The 17,984-nt window shown below is 38.8% G+C and overlaps 1 pseudogene; it reads left to right on the forward strand.

Annotated features, from left to right (window-relative positions):
* The window catches only part of LOC113900244, a 142,507-nt pseudogene that overhangs the window by 272 nt on the left and 124,251 nt on the right, over window positions 1-17,984 (forward strand).

Below are 17,984 nucleotides of genomic sequence, written 5' to 3' on the forward strand. Positions count from 1 at the left end.
CTGACCTCATGGACTGCAGCATGCCAGGCCTCCCTGTCCATCACCAATTCCCAGAGTTCACTCAAACTCGTGTCCATTGAGTTGATGATGCCATTCAACCATCTCATCCTCTGTCATCCCCTTCTCCTTCTGCCCTCAATCTTTCCCAGCATCAGGGTCTTTTCAAATGAGTCAGTTCTTCACATCAGATGGCCAAAGTATTGGAGTTATAGCTTCAGTCCTTCCAATGAATATTCAGGATTGATTTCCTTTAGGATGGACTAGTTGGATCTCCTTGCAATCCAAGGGACTCTCAAGAGTCTTCTCCGACACCACAGTTCAAAAGCATCAATTCTTAGGTGCTCAGCCTTCTTTACAGTCCAACTCTCACATCCATAACATGACTACTGGGAAAACCATAGATTTGAATGGATGGACCTTTTTTTGGCAAAGTAATGTCTCTGCTTTTTAATATGCTATCTAGGTTGGTGATAACTTTTCTTCCAAGGAGCAAACTTCTTTTAATTTCATGGTTGCAGTCAACATCTGCAGATTTTGGAGCCCCCCAAAATAGTCTATCATTGTCTCCATTGTTTCCCCACCTGTTTGCCATGAGGTGATGGGACCAGATGCCATAATCTTAGTTTTCTGAACGTTGAGATTTAAGCCAACTTTTTCATTCTCCTCTTTAAATTTCATCAGGAAGCTCTTTAGTTCTTCTTCACTTTCTGCCATAACAGTGGTGTCATCTGCATATCAGAGATTATTGATATTTCTTCTGACAATCTTGATTCCAGTTTGTGCTTCATCCAGTCCAGCATTTCTCATGATGTACTCTGCATATAAGTTAAATCAGCAAGGTGACAATATACAGGCTTGACATACTCCTTTCCTGATTTGGAACTAGTCTGTTGTTCCATGTCCAGTTCTAACTGTTGTTTCTTGACCTGAATACAGATTTCTCAGGAGGCAGGTCATGTGGTCTGGTATTCCCATCTCTTTAAGAATTTTCCACAGTTTGTTGTAATCCTCACAGCCAAAGGCTTTGGCATAGTCAATAAAGTGGAAGTAGACATTTTTCTGGAAACTCTCTCACTTTTTCAATGATCCAACAAATGTTGGCAATTTGATCTCTGGTTCCTCTGCCTTTTCTAAATCCAGCTTGAACATCTGGAATTTCACAGTTCACATACTGTTGAAGCCTGGGAGGGAGAGTTTTGAGCATTACTTTGCTAGCATATGAGATGAGTGCAATTGTGAGGGAGTTTGAGCATTCTTTGGTATTGCCTTTTTTGGGGATTGGAATGAAAACTGAAACTTTCCAGTCCTGTGGCCACTGCAGAGTTTTACAAAGGATCTGACATATTGAGTGCAGTGCTTCCACAGCATCATCTTTTAGGATTTGAAATAGCTGAACTGGAATTCCATCACCTCCACTAGCTTTGTTTGTAGTGATGCTTCGTAAGGTTCACTTGACTTCGCATTCCAGGATGTCTAACTCTAGGTGAGTGATCACACCATCATGATTATCTGGGTTGTAAAGATCTTGTTTATCTTGTTCTTCTGTGTATTTCTGCCATGTCTTCTTAATATCTTCTCCTTCTGTTAGGTCCATACCATTTCTGTCCTTTATTGTGCCCATCTTTGCATGAAATGTTCCCTTGGTATCTCTAATTTTTTTGAATAGATCCCATTCTGTTTCTCATTCTATTATTTTTCTCTATTTCGTTTCATTGATTCCTGAGCAAGGCTTTCTTATCTCATCTTACTATTCTTTGGAACTCTGCATTCAAATGGATATATCTTTCCTTTCTCCTTAGCCCTTAGCTTCTCTTCTTTTATCAGCTATTTGTAAGGCCTCCTAAAACAACCGTTTTGCCTTTTTGCATTTCTCTTTCTTGGGGATAGTCTTGATCACTGTCTCCTGTACAATGTCAGGAATCTCCATTCATAGTTCTTTAGGCACTCTATCAGATCTAATCCCTTGAATCTATTTGTCACTTCCACTGTATAATCGTCAGGATTTGATTTAGGTCATACCTGAATGGTCTAGTGGTTTTCCCCACTTTCTTCAATTTAAGTCTGAATTTGGCAATGAGGAGTTCATGATCTGAGCCATAGTCAGCTCCTCTTCTTCTTTTTGCTGACTGTATAGAGCTTCTCCATCTTTGTCTATTAAGAATAAAATCAGTCTTATTTAGGTATTGACCATCTGTTGATGTCCATGTGTAGAGTCTTCTCTTGTGTTGTCGGAAGAGGGTGTTTGCTATGACCAGTTCATTCTCTTTGCAAAACTATTCCCCTTTGCCCTGCTTCATTCTGTACTCCAAGGACAAATTTGCCTGCTTCTCCAGGTATTTCTTGACTCTCTACTTTTGCATTCCAGTCCCCTATAATGAAAAAGGCATCTTTTTTGAGTATTAGTTCTAAAAGGTCTTGTAGGTCTTCATAGAACTGTTCAACTTCAGCTTCTTCAGCATTACTCTTTGGGGCATAGACTTGGATTACTGTGATATTGATTGGTTTGCCTTGGAAATGAACAGAGACCATTCTGTCATTTTTGAGATTACATCCAAGTACTGTATTTCAGATTCTTTTGTTGACTATGATGACTACTTCATTTCTTCTAAGGGATTCTTGCTCACAGTAGTAGATATAATGGTCATCTGAGTAGATCACTGATTCCTTAAATGTTGATGCTCACTCTTTCCATCTCCTGTTTGACCACTTACAATTTGCCTTGATTCATGGACCTAACATTCCAGATTCCTATGCGATATTGCTCTTTTTACAGCATCAGACTTTACTTGCATCACCAGTCACATCCACAGCTGGGTGTTGTTTTTGCTTTGGCTCCATGTCTTCATTCTTACTGGAATTATTTCTCCACTCATCTCTAGTAGCATATTGGGTACCTCCCAACCTGGGGAGTTCATGTTTTAGTGTCCTATCTTTTTGCCTTTTCATACTGTTCATGGGGTTCTCAAGGCAAGAATACTGAAGTGGTTTGTCAATCTCTTCTCCAGTGAATCATGTTTTGTCAGAACTCTCCACCATGATCTATCTGTCTTTGGTGGCCATACATGGCATGGCTCATAGTTTCATTGAGTTAGACAAGACTGTGGTCCATGTGATCAGATTGGTTAGTTTTCTGTGATTGTTTTAACTGGGACGACCCAGAGGGATGGTATGGGGAGGGAGGAGGGAGGAGGGTTCAGGATGGGGAACACATGTATACCTGTGGCGGATTCATTTTGATATTTGGCAAAACTAATACAATTATGTAAAGTTTAAAAAAAAAAAAGAGTCTTCTCCAACAAAAAAAATAAAATAAAATCCTCATAGGAGGAAATGATTATTGTTACATAGCCCTAGTCATTCTGCAAGGAGAAGTAAGAAAATATTGATGTCTTTTAAAGGTTAGAGAAAATGATAAAACTGGTTAAAATCATTTCAAATGCCTCATTGGTTAAAATATTTAAGTGCCTCGCTTTTCAATTGGAATGAATAAATGACACCTAGTAAAATACAATTCAAAAAGTGAAATAAAATATAATTGCTGTGCAGTATCAGGAATAGGAGAGGGGAGGGTACTTTCTCTGATCAATCACCAGAAGGAAAAAAAAATTGTGTTGTTAATGTTAAGGTTACATTGTATTTCAAAGTCTGCATCTCTGAAGGATATTCTAAGTATAGTGTAGCTGAACAGTTTTGTTTTTTTTTTTTTTGCAGATTATTCAAAATTTATCAATAGGACCCTATTTCTGCCCCTCCTCAGATTCATAGTAAGTCAGTTTCACTGCATGCAAAGCTCATCCTAATGGAAGCTCAATCCTAATGGAAGAAAAAAACAAAAAGCAAAACAGAAAAAACACAGTGCTAAATATTTTAGAAAACAACAACAAACAAAAGCAATTATAATGCATACCTCTGAAACTAGTGTTAACAGTTTTGTCATACAATTTTTTTAAAGACTTCTAGGTTGTTTTCCAAGAAGGCAATGGCACCCCACTCCAGTACTCTAGCCTGGAAAATCCCATGGATGGAGGAGCCTGGTGGGCTGCAGTTCATGGGGTCGCGAGAGTCAGACACGACTGAGCGACTTCACTTTCACTTTTCACTTTCATTCATTGGAGAAGGAAATGGCAACCCACTCCAGTGTTCTTGCCTGGAGAATCCCAGGGACGGGGGAGCCTGGTGGGCTGCCGTCTATGGGGTCACACAGAGTTGGACACGACTGAAGCGACTTAGCAGCAGCAGCAGCAGCAGCAGCAGCAGCAGGTTGTTTCAATTATAGTTCCAATGTCTCATATAAAAGTTAAAGCAATTGTGTATGTGTACGTTGTAGTTATTAAACTTAAAGTAAATGATATATTTTAATATGTACTTCCATGCAAAAATGGATGGAAATTTAGCTAATTGTTCTTTAACTAGCCTGGTGTATACATGCGTGCTAAGTCACTTCAGTCATGTCAGACTCTTTGCGACTCTATAGACCTTAGTTCACCAGGCTCCTCTGTCCATGGAATTCTCCAGCCAAGGCTACTGGAGTGGATTGTCATTCCCTCCTCCAGGGGATCCTCTTGACCCAGGGATCAATCCTGCATCTCTTATGTCTCCAGCATTGGCGAGTGTGTTCTTTACCACTAGCCCCACCAGGGAGGCCCAACATAAGATATTGATTTCAACTATGGATTTAGGGCTGAATAGCATCACTTAAATTTATTTTCAATTCACCAAATACAGAAAACACTGTCTCATACATATACACACTCGTATAAAACAACCTCAGCTTTTAGTGAGGGATACTGTTTTGGAGATGGTCAATGTCCTTGGTATTGTGCCAAGAAAATAAAGTATACCCACTTGTCTAAAATGTGTATCATTAAAAAGCTTTTAATGACTTCTGCAGGATAAGTATTGGTCTGCACATCAGATTTCTCTGGCCCTACTTCTGCCCACTCAGGATTCACTGACAATGATCTAAATGAAGGTAGGTGTCTGAGCTTCTATTTTGCCTGGTCCATAGCTACAACTGTTGTCTTAATCATAGGCTCTGTGGACTATGATATAGCTTTCAACTTTTTGAGAATGAAAGTGCAGTTGTTGCTTTTCTCCCCAAACTTTAGTAATTTTATTACTGGCCTTATTCCTACTCCTTGGTAGTCAGGACATTCCACGAGTTTGCAGTCCTTGAAACTCATTTCAGAAAACCCCTTCAGGAGAATTCCTGGCAGGGAATCTGTCTGGATCATCAAAATATTGTCATAAAATTCATATTTTATTGCTCTTATTCTTGTAATAAGAAGCACCCAGATGCTTATCCTCTATCTTATCAGGTGAAGAATGTTTGAAGAATGTTTAGCAGAATCACGTTGGCTGCTTTTAATGACTTCTGCAGGATAAGTGTTGGTCTGCATATCAGATTTCTCTGGCCCTACTTCTGCCCACTCAGGGTTCACTGACAAATGATCTAAATTAATTTAGAGATCAAGAGAGAACTCCAACAGAAATAAAGAAGTATATAGGTATATGTAGCTCTGTGCTGCTGCTGCTGCTGCTAAGTCGCTTCAGTCGTGTCTGACTCTGTGCGACCCCATAGATGGCAGCCCACTGGGCTCCCCTGTCCCTGGGATTCTCCAGGCAAGAACACTGGAGTGGGTTGCCATTTCCTTCTCCAATGCATGAAAGTGAAAAGTGAAAGGGAAGTCGCTCAGTCATGTCCGACTCTTAGCGACCCCATGGACTGCAGCCCACCAGGCTCCTCCGTCCATGGGATTTTCCAGGCAAGAGTACTTGAGTGGGGTGTCAGCTCTATAGTATATACTACATTTCAATTAAAAAAGAAATAGATCATTAAATCAGTAGATAGATAATAAAGAGCAGGAAAGAAAAAAGGAAAGGGGTAAAGAGAAAAGGAAGGAAGGAAGGAAATATCTAGGAGTGATTTTTTTTTACTTTGTTTTCTTTGAGATTTGATATTACTTTAAGTTTGTGGAATCCAATAAATAGAGTTCTAGGCTATTGATCCATAAAAAGAGGAATATATTTATCCTCACACACAACATGTTCCTCTGTCTTTTTCTGAGCTTCTCTGCTTCAGTGACTATTATAAGGAATGGATGTTGACTTTGGATATTTTTGTTGGTTCACTTGGTGTTTGATTCTTTTGTCAGACCTGCTTCTTAGCCATTGTGTTTTATGCATTTAATCCCTAGACCCTGGTAACCTGAGGCTGTGAAAATAAGTGGACCCATGTATTTGCAGTGCATAAAAGTTCACACAGTGAGCCCCAGATAAAAACTGAATTTTACAATTAGCAGTATCGGTTATCTTTCTATTGTAGATTCTTTTCTTGCATTGTGTGCTCTTTTTTTTTTTTTTTTTACACAACTGCCTCCTTAAACTTCTTAACTTTAGCTTCTCTATACCCAACCTAGTTGTGAAGATTTTCTAATTCTGTATTAGCAAATGAGAATAAATGGGTGTTACCCTCTCTAGGAGTATTTGTATTGAGCAGCATTCCATGCTAAGACCCCTTAAATCGTAACATTATAGATCCATCCATTCCATCTACTCTAAAGGGTGATTTTGCTTCACACTTAAGAGAATTTGACCACTTGGGTCAGTAAACTCAGTTACAGTATATAGACAAACTTATAAAGTTTTCTGGCTGGAATTTATGGATTGTTTCACTCTGTTGAGCAGTCATAATTTCAGAAGACTACAAGATTGCACTCTCAAGGTTGAATAATCACTAGTGGTGTCCTGATGAGCCAGAATGTCACAATAAGGCTAAACAGCATATGCTTTTGACCCAGCTGTCAGGTGTTATTAATAGGCTGACTTAAAAAACGAAAGCAGTAGGGGTGTCATCGACATTTGAGGCCCATATGCTTAATGCAGTAAAACACCTGTCAGGACTAGCTAGTTTCTAGTTCCAAATGGAGTAAATCAAAGCTTACTTTTCCCCCCATAGTTAAAAATACATCAACACCTACTCAGAATGTTTCAATGTGCTATAACCCTCAGGCTACTACCTCTACTGCTCTGAATTGCTTTTGATCCCAGGTAAAACAACTGTTTCAGTTCTTTTCATCTTTGGAGTAAACTTAGTAAAATGTATTCCTTTACTTGGTCAGTGCATCTATGTGTGTTAATTGTGCTCCTCATCTTTTACTATCTCTGAAGTTAAGAAGTTGAAATGGAAATTTTGTGCACTTAAGACATAGACACCAAGGAGAATTTGAAAATGCTAAGTTTTTTCAAAATACTAAATTGTATTGGCAGACTAGAAGGTAACCCAAATTTATAAACTGTTATGTGCTGTGTGCACGCATGCTTAATCGCGACTGACTCTTTGCAGCCTTATGGACTGCAGCCCATCAGGATGCTCTGTCCATGGGATTTTCCAGACAAGAATACTAGAATGGGTTGCCATTTCCTCCTCCAGGGGATCTTCCTGACTCAGGGATCAGATCCGTATATCCTGTGTCTCCTTCATCACAGGTGGATTCTTTACCACTGAGCCATCTGGGAAGCTGAAACTGTTATGTATCGAACCATAACAGTTCTATATCAAGGAAGAATGGAAATAAAGATATTTTGTCTTACTAAAGAAGAAATATACTTCTTTCAGAAGTCACTGAAAGTTTGTCTTTATTCAGATTCTTTGGGTGATAATGTAATTTTAAAGTTATTTCTTTTAAGTGGCTTTGTTTAAAAGAGAAAATTTCAAGTTATTGGTCATTCTGTGGGTGTCATTATGGTGGAACTAAGCAGATAGGAGTTTTTATTGGAATCTGGTCAGTCTGAACAATGGAAAAGTGTATAGTTGGCTTTTTGACTTGAGCAGGTTTTCTATATTTTACACATATAATAATTTTGTTATTATATATGGTTTGGGAAGTTCCCCTGGAGGAGGGCATAGAATAATTTTAATAATTATTTCATTGTAGTAAGAATCTATTATTTCTCTTGTCTTCTGTTCTGGCAAGTTCTGGATTGTTGAGGAAGGGAGAAGAATAATCTGATGAAGAGTGATGCTGATAATTCACGCTCTGTCCCAAGACCATACTTGAAGATATTTGCTTTAGCTGCTTTTATTATTCTGCTTCATTTCCTTTGGTTATATTTCAGTTTGAATTTTCTTTTCATCTCTTTCATTTTCTTGGGTAGTTTAAAAACTAATCCTCAAGACAATTCCAAAATAACAACTCCTCCAATTTTATCAACGATACATGCATCCCATTACTGTACATTCTCCCAGAGTGACTATTTGACAAGGCAGGTTTCAGCTGTCTGTTATTATAATTTTCTCTCTTTTTAAGTTGTTATTTTCCCATCTTATACTTGTTACTTTAAACACTGAATCTTTTTCATCTTTTAACAAATGACTATCTGATACTGATAACTACCGTTGAACTCTCAAAAGCATTTTATATACTGCCAGATGTTGACCACCAAGCTGAGAGAATGTGATTTATTATTTTCTACCCCTTCTCTCTTCTTTTTTTCCTGGAGAATTAATCAATTCTATTAACAGTCTTCATCTCTTCTGTTGCCTTTCCCAACTGATACTTACAGGAAGGTTAGAACAACAATGCAAGTTCATGCCAAATTCTCATAGCATATTGAATGTTCAGGATGAAGTGAGTTTATTTTTCTGTGCATTGTGGAGAAAATAAAGGTAGTAATAGGATGCCTCAGCAAAGATTGTTGGAAGATAATTTCATGAGTAAATGTCAGATCAATAGTATTATATTCTGCTGACATTTCTTTTGTTGTGATGCCTCCAGGTTAGCTAAAATCTAAACTAGTATCATCCAATAAACATAACCAAGGAAACACTGCCATTGACTGTTGGTCTGTTTGAGTCCTTTTTCAGGTGTTCACACCACCAAAGGAAAAAATGTATTTCCTTTACTTTTAAGGTCTCAATGATACCCTTTTAGTACTGCATTCCTTGTGCGTTTTCATCCATTTTTCTCCTCTGGCTTCATTTCTTCTGCTTTACTATATCACATTTATAGTCACACAAGGGCTTCCCTGGTGGCTTAGATGATAAAAAAAAATTTGCCTGCAATGTGGGAGACCTGGCTTCGATCCATGGGTTGGGAAGTTTCCCTGGAGGAGGGCATGGCAACCCACTCCAGTATTCTTGCCTAGAGAATCTCATGGACAGGGAGCCTGACGGGCTGTAGTCTATCGGGTTGCAAAGAGTCAGACCGACTCAGCGACTGTGTGATAAAGTCACACAAACACACTTACATCTCAAAAAATGGTAGTGCCCTTCATGATTATTTTCATATCATTACTCAGTAGCCTCATTTAAAGCTCTAATTTTATATATGCACAGTAGATAAAAAGAGCTCAAGGTCTTCTTAGTCAATAAACATGACAAGTTTTGACTTGCATAGTCATGAAAGTAGCTCCAGTCTCCCAAGGAACAGGTCAGAGGTATTTGATTTCTCATTGGCAAAAAAATAAAAAAGTGTAAAAAATATTTATGCTTACAAATCCTTTGAGATAGGCTATATTTTTGCCAAGTGCAGTAAATACCAATACAAGTAATAAAAATAGAAGGCAGAATGTGATAACCATTTTATATGTTTTCAAACAATATTTTTTAATTAATTAATTTTAAACAGAAGATAATAACTGTATTGTGATGGTTTTTGCCATACATCGACATGAATCAGCCACAGGTATACATGTGTCTCCCCTAGCCTGAACCCCCTTCCCGCCTAGTTCCCCACCCTATCCCTCTAGGTTGTCTCAGAGCACTGGCTTTGGGTGCCCTGCTTCATTTATCGAACTTGTCCAGGACATCTAGTTTACATGGATGGTAATGTACATGTTTCAATGCTCGTCTCCAAATCATCACGTCCTCACCTTCTCCCACTGAGTCCAAAAGTCTGTTCCTTACATCTGTGTCTCCATTGCTGCCCTGCATGTAGGATTGTCAGTAACATCTTTCTAATTCCCATGTGTATGTGTTAATATACAGCATTTGTCTTTTTCTTTCTGACTTACTTCACTCTGTATAATAGGCACCAGGTTCATCTACCTCCTTAGAATGGACTCAAATGTGTCCGTTTTATAGCTGAGTAATTGTGTATTTGATATCCATTCATCTACTGATGGACATCTAGGATGCTTCCATGTCCTGGCTATTGTAAAAAGTGCTGCAATGAACATTGGGGTACATGTGTCTGATTCAATTCTGGTATCCTTGGGGTGTATGCCCAGCAATGGGATTTCTGGGTCATATGGCAGTTCTGTTCTCAATTTTTAAAGCAATCTGCACACTGTTCTCCATAGTGGCTGTGCCAGTTTGCATTCCCACCACTAGTGTAGGAGGGTTTCCTTTTCTCTGCAACCTTTCCAGCATTTATTGTTTGTAGACATTTTGATGATGGCCATTCTGACTGGCGTGAGATGTTACCTCATTGTAGTTTTGATTTGCATTTTTCTAATAATGAGTGATGTTGACCATCTTTTCACGTGTTTATTAGCCATCTGTATGTCTTCTTTGAAGAAATGCCTGTTTTGGTCTTTTGCCCACTTTTTGATTAGGTTGTTCATTTTTCTGGTATTGAGCTGCATGATCTACATATATATTTCAGAAATTAATTGTCAGTTCTTTCGTTTGCTATTATTTTTGCTCATTCTGAGGGCTATCATTTCACTTTGCTTATAGTTTCCTTCATTGTGGAAAAGCTTTTAAGTTTAATTAGGTCCAATTTGTTTATTTTTGTTTCTATTTCTATTATTCTTGGAGGTGGGTTATAGAGGATCTTGCTATGATTTATGTTAGAGAGTTTTCTGCCTATGTTTTACTCTAAGAGTTTTATAGTTTCTGTCTTGCATTTAGGTCTTTAACCCATTTTGAGTCAAACAGTAATTTTTGTGAAATTTTTTGAAAGAGCAATTTTGACCACTTTTGTAGTTAAGTACTATAGACTACTATAGTACTATAGATTTTTCTTCAAATAATATAGACATATACAAATTATACCTGACCACCTGACCTGCCTCTTGAGAAACCTATATGCAGGTCAAGAAGTAACAGTTAGAACTGGACATGGAACAACAGACTGGTTCAAAACAGGAAAAGGAGTACATCAAGGCTTTATATTGTCACCCTGCTTATTTAACTTATATGCAGAGTACATCACGAGAAACGCTGGGCTGGAGGAAGCACAAGCTGGAATCAAGATTGCTGGGAGAAATATCAATAATCTCAGATATGCAGATGACACTACCCTTATGGCAGAAAGCGAAGAGGAACTAAAAAGCCTCTTGATGAAAGTTAAAGAGGAGAATGAAAAAGTTGGCTTAAACCTCAACATTCAGAAAACTAAGATCTTGGCATCCGGTCCCATCACTTCATGACAGATACATGGGGAAACAATGGAAACAGTGTCAGACTTTATTTTTGGGGGCTCCAAAATCACTGCAGATGGTGATTGCAGTCATGAAATTAAAAGACTCTTACTCCTTGGAAAGAAAGTTCTGACCAACCTAGACAGCATATTAAAAAGCAGAGACATTACTTTGGCAACAAAGGTCCATCTAGTCAAGGCTATGGTATTTCCAGTAGTCATCTATGGATGTGAGAGTTGGACTGTGAAGAAAGCTGAGCACCGAAGAATTGATGCTTTTGAACTGTGGTGTTGGATAAGACTCTTGAGAGTCCCTTGGATTGCAAGGAAATCCAACCAGTCCATTCTAAAGATCAGTCTTGGGTGTTCTTTGGAAGGAATGATGCTGAAGCTGAAACTGCAGTACTTTGGACACCTCATGCGAAGAGTTGACTCATTGGAAAAGACTCTGATGCTGGGAGGGATTGGGGTCAGGAGGAGAAGGGGACGGCAGAGGATGAGATGGCTGGATGGCATCACTGACTCGATGGACGTGAGTTTGAGTGAACCCCGGGAGTTGGTGATGGACAGGGAGGCCTGGCGTGCTGCAATTCGTGGGGTCTCAAAGAGTCGGACACGACTGAGCAACTGAACTGAACTGAACTGATACAAATTATCCAAATTACTATATAGTACTTGGATAGTAATCTTTGTAGTATTGCTATAAAGAAATAATGACAAAAGTACATGTTTTCACGTTTACTGAATGTTATTGGACATTTTTATACATCCATTCTATACATTAAATCAAGAACCACAATGAAATTTTACATTTTACTCCCTTTGTCTAACAAAATTGCTGCTGCTGCTGCTAAGTCGCTTCAGTCGTGTCCGACTCTGTGAGACCCCATAGACGGCAGCCCACCAGGCTCCCCCGTCCCTGGGATTCTGCAGGCAAGAACACTGGAGTGGGTTGCCATTTCCTTCTCCAAACATCTAATTCATAGCAAATTCTTTCTGCTTTCTGTTTGAAATATGTTCCAAATTCCACCATTCTCACTATCTGTATTGACTCCTCATTTCAGCCACCTCAGTCTTTTAGATAAATTATTGAAATATCTTCCTAACTGGCCTCCTCACTGGCCTTGCCTCCTTGTAGTATTTCTTCAACACAGTAGTCAGAGTGATCTTTCCAAAATATGTCAGATCATGTTGCTTCTCTGCTCAATAGTTTCACAACTTGTGAGAATAAAAGTCAGTCAGAGGTCTACTGTGTCCACACCTCCAACCCCGATCCCTACTACTCTGACCTCATCTTCAACTAATGTCTTCTCCTCTTCTCCCATTCCTGCCACTTTGCATTCCTGGCTGTACAGGCCAAGTATAGAAGTATGTTTCTTTCTAGTTCCAACTCACATGTCAAGAGTGAGAGTTTTCTTACTACTCTGTTTATAAAAGGAAACACTCCCACTTTCCCCTCCATGTCCCATATATATTAACTCACTTTTTCCAGTGTTTATTAACCAACTGATATATTTCATGAATATATTAATTTATCATCTTCTCCTTTTCTTCTTAAATGCAAATTCCAAGGACAGAAGGGATTTTTTTCTGTTTTATTTACTGCTATATCCCAGTTCACTAGAATATTGTCTGATTATAGCATGTGCTTAATAAACACTCACTGGAATGAATATAAATGAATAAAAAGAATGTGTTTGGGTGGAATATGTTAGATAAGGTAATTACACCATAAATGGTAGTTATTATTATAAAAATATTTTTCCCAGGAAAGGTAGACTATACATAATATCCATGGAATTTACTTTGTTTTATAGAGTCAAAGCTACATTTAAATTCTACTAATAAAGAAAAACTGAACAAGTTGTTTAATTTCAATGAGCATTCGTTTTTTTTTCTATTAAATAAATAATTGCCACACCACCTAGATCATATTTTTTGCAAAGTCTTGGATGAAATGACAAGTTTGAAATGTCTGCTATAGTGTTTGATCTAAATCAATAGAGATTTGTTTCCTCTCTGCCTCCTATCTATTCCCTCTTAGTTCTCTTTGACAATTACTTTTTGATGCCTGCCGTGTGTCAGTCATGGTGATTGCTACTGGATGTCAAAATATGAGATACAGTTCTTGCTTTCAAGTGTTTACAGCCCATTGTGGAGAAAACACATATGCAGAAGAAAAAAAAAAAAAAAAGCCTTCAAAATGATAGAGAAAGTGAAATAATGGTTGTATAGAGGAAAGAAAACCAGCAGTGGAAAGTCATCTGGATTAAAGAGTACCTGAGGTTAAGAAAAGGAAATGGCAACCCCCACTCCAGTATTCTTGCCTGGAGAATCCCAGGGACGGGGGAGCCTGGTGGGCTGCCGTCTATGGGGTTGCACAGAGTCGGACATGACTGAAGCAACTTAGCAGCAGCAGCAGAGGTTAATCTTGAAGGATAAGTGACATTTATCTAAGCCTCTGAGCTCAGAATGAGGGAAGGTTTTCCGGAGGAAGAGAAGAGCATCAGCAAATATACAGAGACCAGAAGAACACAGTATGTGAGGGAACGTATAACCAGTTGTATAAGGCTTGAGGGCAAGGTACAAACCAGCAATGGCAAAGGAGGAGCATAGGATGTGGAAGACATCACAATATGCAAAGTCCTGTATGTCACACTGTTGTACTTAGATCTTGTCCTGTTGTCAAGGAAGGGGTGTAGGACAGGTATGAGAGTATGGCAGAGCCACATCTGTGCTTTAGAAATATAATTATGCCAAATATATGAAGGAGAATTTCAATAAGTGGCTGGAAAGTGAGGTTTTAAGAGTATAGGGACTTCCCTGGTGGTCCAGAGGTTAAGAATCTGTCTTGCAATGCAGGAGATGAAGGTTTGACCCCTGGTTGGGGAACTAAGATCCCACATGCTATGGAGCAACTAAGCCCATGCACTGCGACTACTAAATCGTGTGCTGGAATGAAAGATCCTGCACGACACAACTAAGACTCGATGTAGCTGAATTAATAAGTAAAATAAATATTAAAATAGAGTATGGACTATGGAACCAGAATTCTATCTCACCAGTTCTACTATATCTGTTGATTCCAAACCCAATAATATGTTCATCTTCTGCTAGTAACTTTCACTTAGGAGCCTTGCAGCCTTTGAAAAGTTATACACTGTTTCAATTGCTTATTTATACAAATGATAAATAAGCAAATCAGTATAGGTTCCACCAAGGTGTTATTATGAGTATTAAAGGTGTTAAACTTATCAATTGTAAGCACATTTAACTAAATATATTAATTACAAATTCAAAATTTGTACAAAAAAGAAATATAAGCCATGTCATTCTTTTATTTTATTTTAAAATTTGAAAAGATTATTGAAGTCTAATTAGGAAGTTGTCATTTTACATTGAGATAACTGTGGTAGTCATGAAGGAGAGGAACTGGATTCAGGAGTATTTGTGGAATAAAACTGTCAAAGCTTGGTGAGTGACAGACCGGGTTGTGGAGGGAGTGCAAGGGTGAAGGATCCTGAGACTTCTTAGATAGAGTCCTCGGTTTCTAGTTTGGGGAATTCTGGACATTATTTAATAGAATCTGGGATAAAAGAGAGATATTAATGTTACTCAGTTCTATCTACCTTTTCATCCACCAAATGTTTAAATAATACCTAATATAAACTGGTACTATGCTAGGTACTGAGAATATAAGAGTAAACAAGGTACATATGATTTCTGCTCTCACAAAGCTTAAATTCTAATGAATGAAGAAAGAAATGAAAGTAAATATCTAATGAATGAAATAAGCATGTAATTACATGATATTCAATTTACAGACATAGTATTATAAAATAAGTTAGAAAAAATGACAGAAAACAGACCATACAACCTAGAGACTGACCTAGTTGTGATGGAGAGGAAGTGTATTCAGAAGTACTTGTGAAGTAAAACTGTCAGAGCTTGGTGAGTGATCAGTGTGGTTGTGAAATTTAAAAATATCTGGGAAAGAAGCAGATGATGACAAAGTTTATATAAGATGAAGCTAGTAAGACAAGCAGTGGTCAAGTGTATGGGCTTCTTTTTGGCCACTGAATATGTATCTGTATATCTATGCACAATATATGTAATGGAAAGCCATTGAAGTGTTTATAAAATACCCAATCCTCTTTGTTATATTGAAAATGTCCCTGTTGCATGCAGTATTTCATGTGAAATGGATTAAAGAAGGATAAAGAATGAGTCTAATGGCTTTTGTAACAGTTCAAACAGGAGAGAGTGGAAAGTTGGACTACCTTGGTCGTGACGGAGATGCAAAGAAATAGAGAACCTTTAAAGATGAGAGTATTTTGCAATTGATCAATACGTCACATCTTTCTAATGGCAGGATCTCAGACATATCCCGTCTTAAGATACGTGTTTGGGAGGGTGGAGGGGAGTGTTGGGAGAGTAGAAAGGAGAAACCTGCCTCATATAAAAGCAGGACCACTACTTGTATCTTGCAGACCTGCAGCTCAGGTGTCACAGGCCACCTCTAGATTCCCACCGCTAAGTACCTGACTCTGCCAGTCAAGCATACCGCTTATACTCTGTGCAGATTTTCCAGGAAGATGTGCTAACCTTTGTGATCTCTGATATCCTTAGAGCTTGTTTTCCCACTCTATTTGTATCCCCTGAATCCTGTTTCAGGTTCAAATACCTTATGCCTCTCTCTAGCTAGTAAGAAAACTTTTTTTCTCTTTCTGGATCCATTGCTTTTGTAATAATGTATTAGCTGTCTATGGCTCAATAACAAATTCCACTAAAACTTAGTAGCTAAAAATAACACACAGCTATTGTCTCCATTTTTGTGGGTCAAGAATCCAGGCAGGCTTACCTACTTTCTCTGATTTAGGTGCCGTGACCAAGCTGCCATGGGTCTGTGTGTGTGTATGTGTGTGTGTGTGAGACTCAGTTGTGTCCAACTCTTTGTGACTGCATGGACTGTAGCCTGCTAGACTCCTCTGCCCATGGAATTATCCAGGCAAGAATTCTGGAGTGGGTAGCCATTCTCTTCTCCAGGGGATCGTCCTGACTCAGGGATTGAATCCAGGTCTTCTGCATTGCAGGCAGATTTCTTTACCATCTAAGCCACCAGGAATGCCCCATTTAGATCTATGGTATCATTCAAAAGCTGGACTGGAGAAGGATCTACTTTCAAGCTTACTCATATTGCTGCTGGCAGATTCCAATCCTTTGCTAGCTGTTGTCTAGAGGAAGTCCCCTGTTCTTTATTATTTGGGTCTCATCACAGGATACTTCACAACATAACCAGGCTCATCAGAGCAGGAATGTGAGAAGAGCCAGAAAGAGAGAGAGGTACAGACAAAGAGAGTCTTTACAGTCTAACCTCAGAATTAACATCCCATTGCCATTTATATTCATTTGAAGCAAATAGCCAGATCCAGTCGTGTGTGCTCGGTTGCTCAGTAGTGTCCAATTTGGTGACCTCATAGACTGTAGTTGCCAGGATCCCTTGTCACTGGGATTCTCCAGGCAAGAATACGGGAGTGGGTTGCCATTTCCTACTCCAAGGAATCTTCCTGACCCAAGGAGCAAACCTATGTCTTTTACATATCCTGCTTTGGCAGGTGGATTCTTTACTGCTGGGAAGCCCAATCAGATCTAGCCTGTGCTCAATTTGGGATTACACAAGAGCAGGAGTTTCAGTAGGCTGGTGTCACTGGGTGTTATTTCAAAGCTGCCTATCACAAATGGGATACATTCAGCGTGTCTGGGACTTTGGGTAACACGGTTCCTTATATTTAGTAGCGATTTTTCCTTCCCAGGCCACACAGGTATTCTCAGAAAGTCAGATCCCCTTCATATATCCAGGCTCTTTTCTGAATACATGCAGCCCACCACCTGCCTCCTTGTCCATGGTAATTTTCTCCTGCAGACAGACCTTGAAGTCTTACCTTTGCTGTCTCTTCTTAAATCTCTCACAGTAAGTCAAATAAGTCTTTTTAGGGCCAGAGCCCAGTGGTACACAAAGTTCAAGCCTTTTTTTATTAGATTCTTAGATATCAGGCAAATCAGAGGAACTCACCAGAAACTAGTTTAATCTATAATTATCTTATCATCCTAGAAACTTCAAGTGAACTTCCAAGAAACATCTACTTTTAAAAGTCAATATATCCGATTATCACTTCCAGCGCAAATCAAGACAATATAATAATTACTGTTCATCAGACATGTTATCATGGAGCAGATATATTATGGTTTTATAAAGCAGTTCGTGAGTTCAGCAACCTGCAATGCTTGGGCTATTTTTCTCATATTGGTTTAAACAACAGTTTATAAAACATCAATCTGATTATTATAATTCCCTGATCAAAACTGTTAACCCTTTATTGCTTTTAAGGTGAAGTTTTAACTCTGTGGCACATGGGGTTTCTTATCCATCCCACCTCTGCAGTCAGATATAGTTATTTCTCCACAAGCATTCTTCCCTCCAGCCTTTCTGAGCCTGAGTACCACCTCGAGCCTCTGTGTCTCTGATCATGCAGTTCCCCTGCTCTGTTGTCTCATTCGTCCCTTGCTTCCATCCTTCCAAGCACAGTTCAAGTACACTGTGCTTTAGAGAGCCTTCCT

This window comes from Bos indicus x Bos taurus, chromosome 2, assembly GCF_003369695.1.
Source record: "Bos indicus x Bos taurus breed Angus x Brahman F1 hybrid chromosome 2, Bos_hybrid_MaternalHap_v2.0, whole genome shotgun sequence".
Taxonomy (NCBI): Eukaryota; Metazoa; Chordata; class Mammalia; order Artiodactyla; family Bovidae; genus Bos; species Bos indicus x Bos taurus.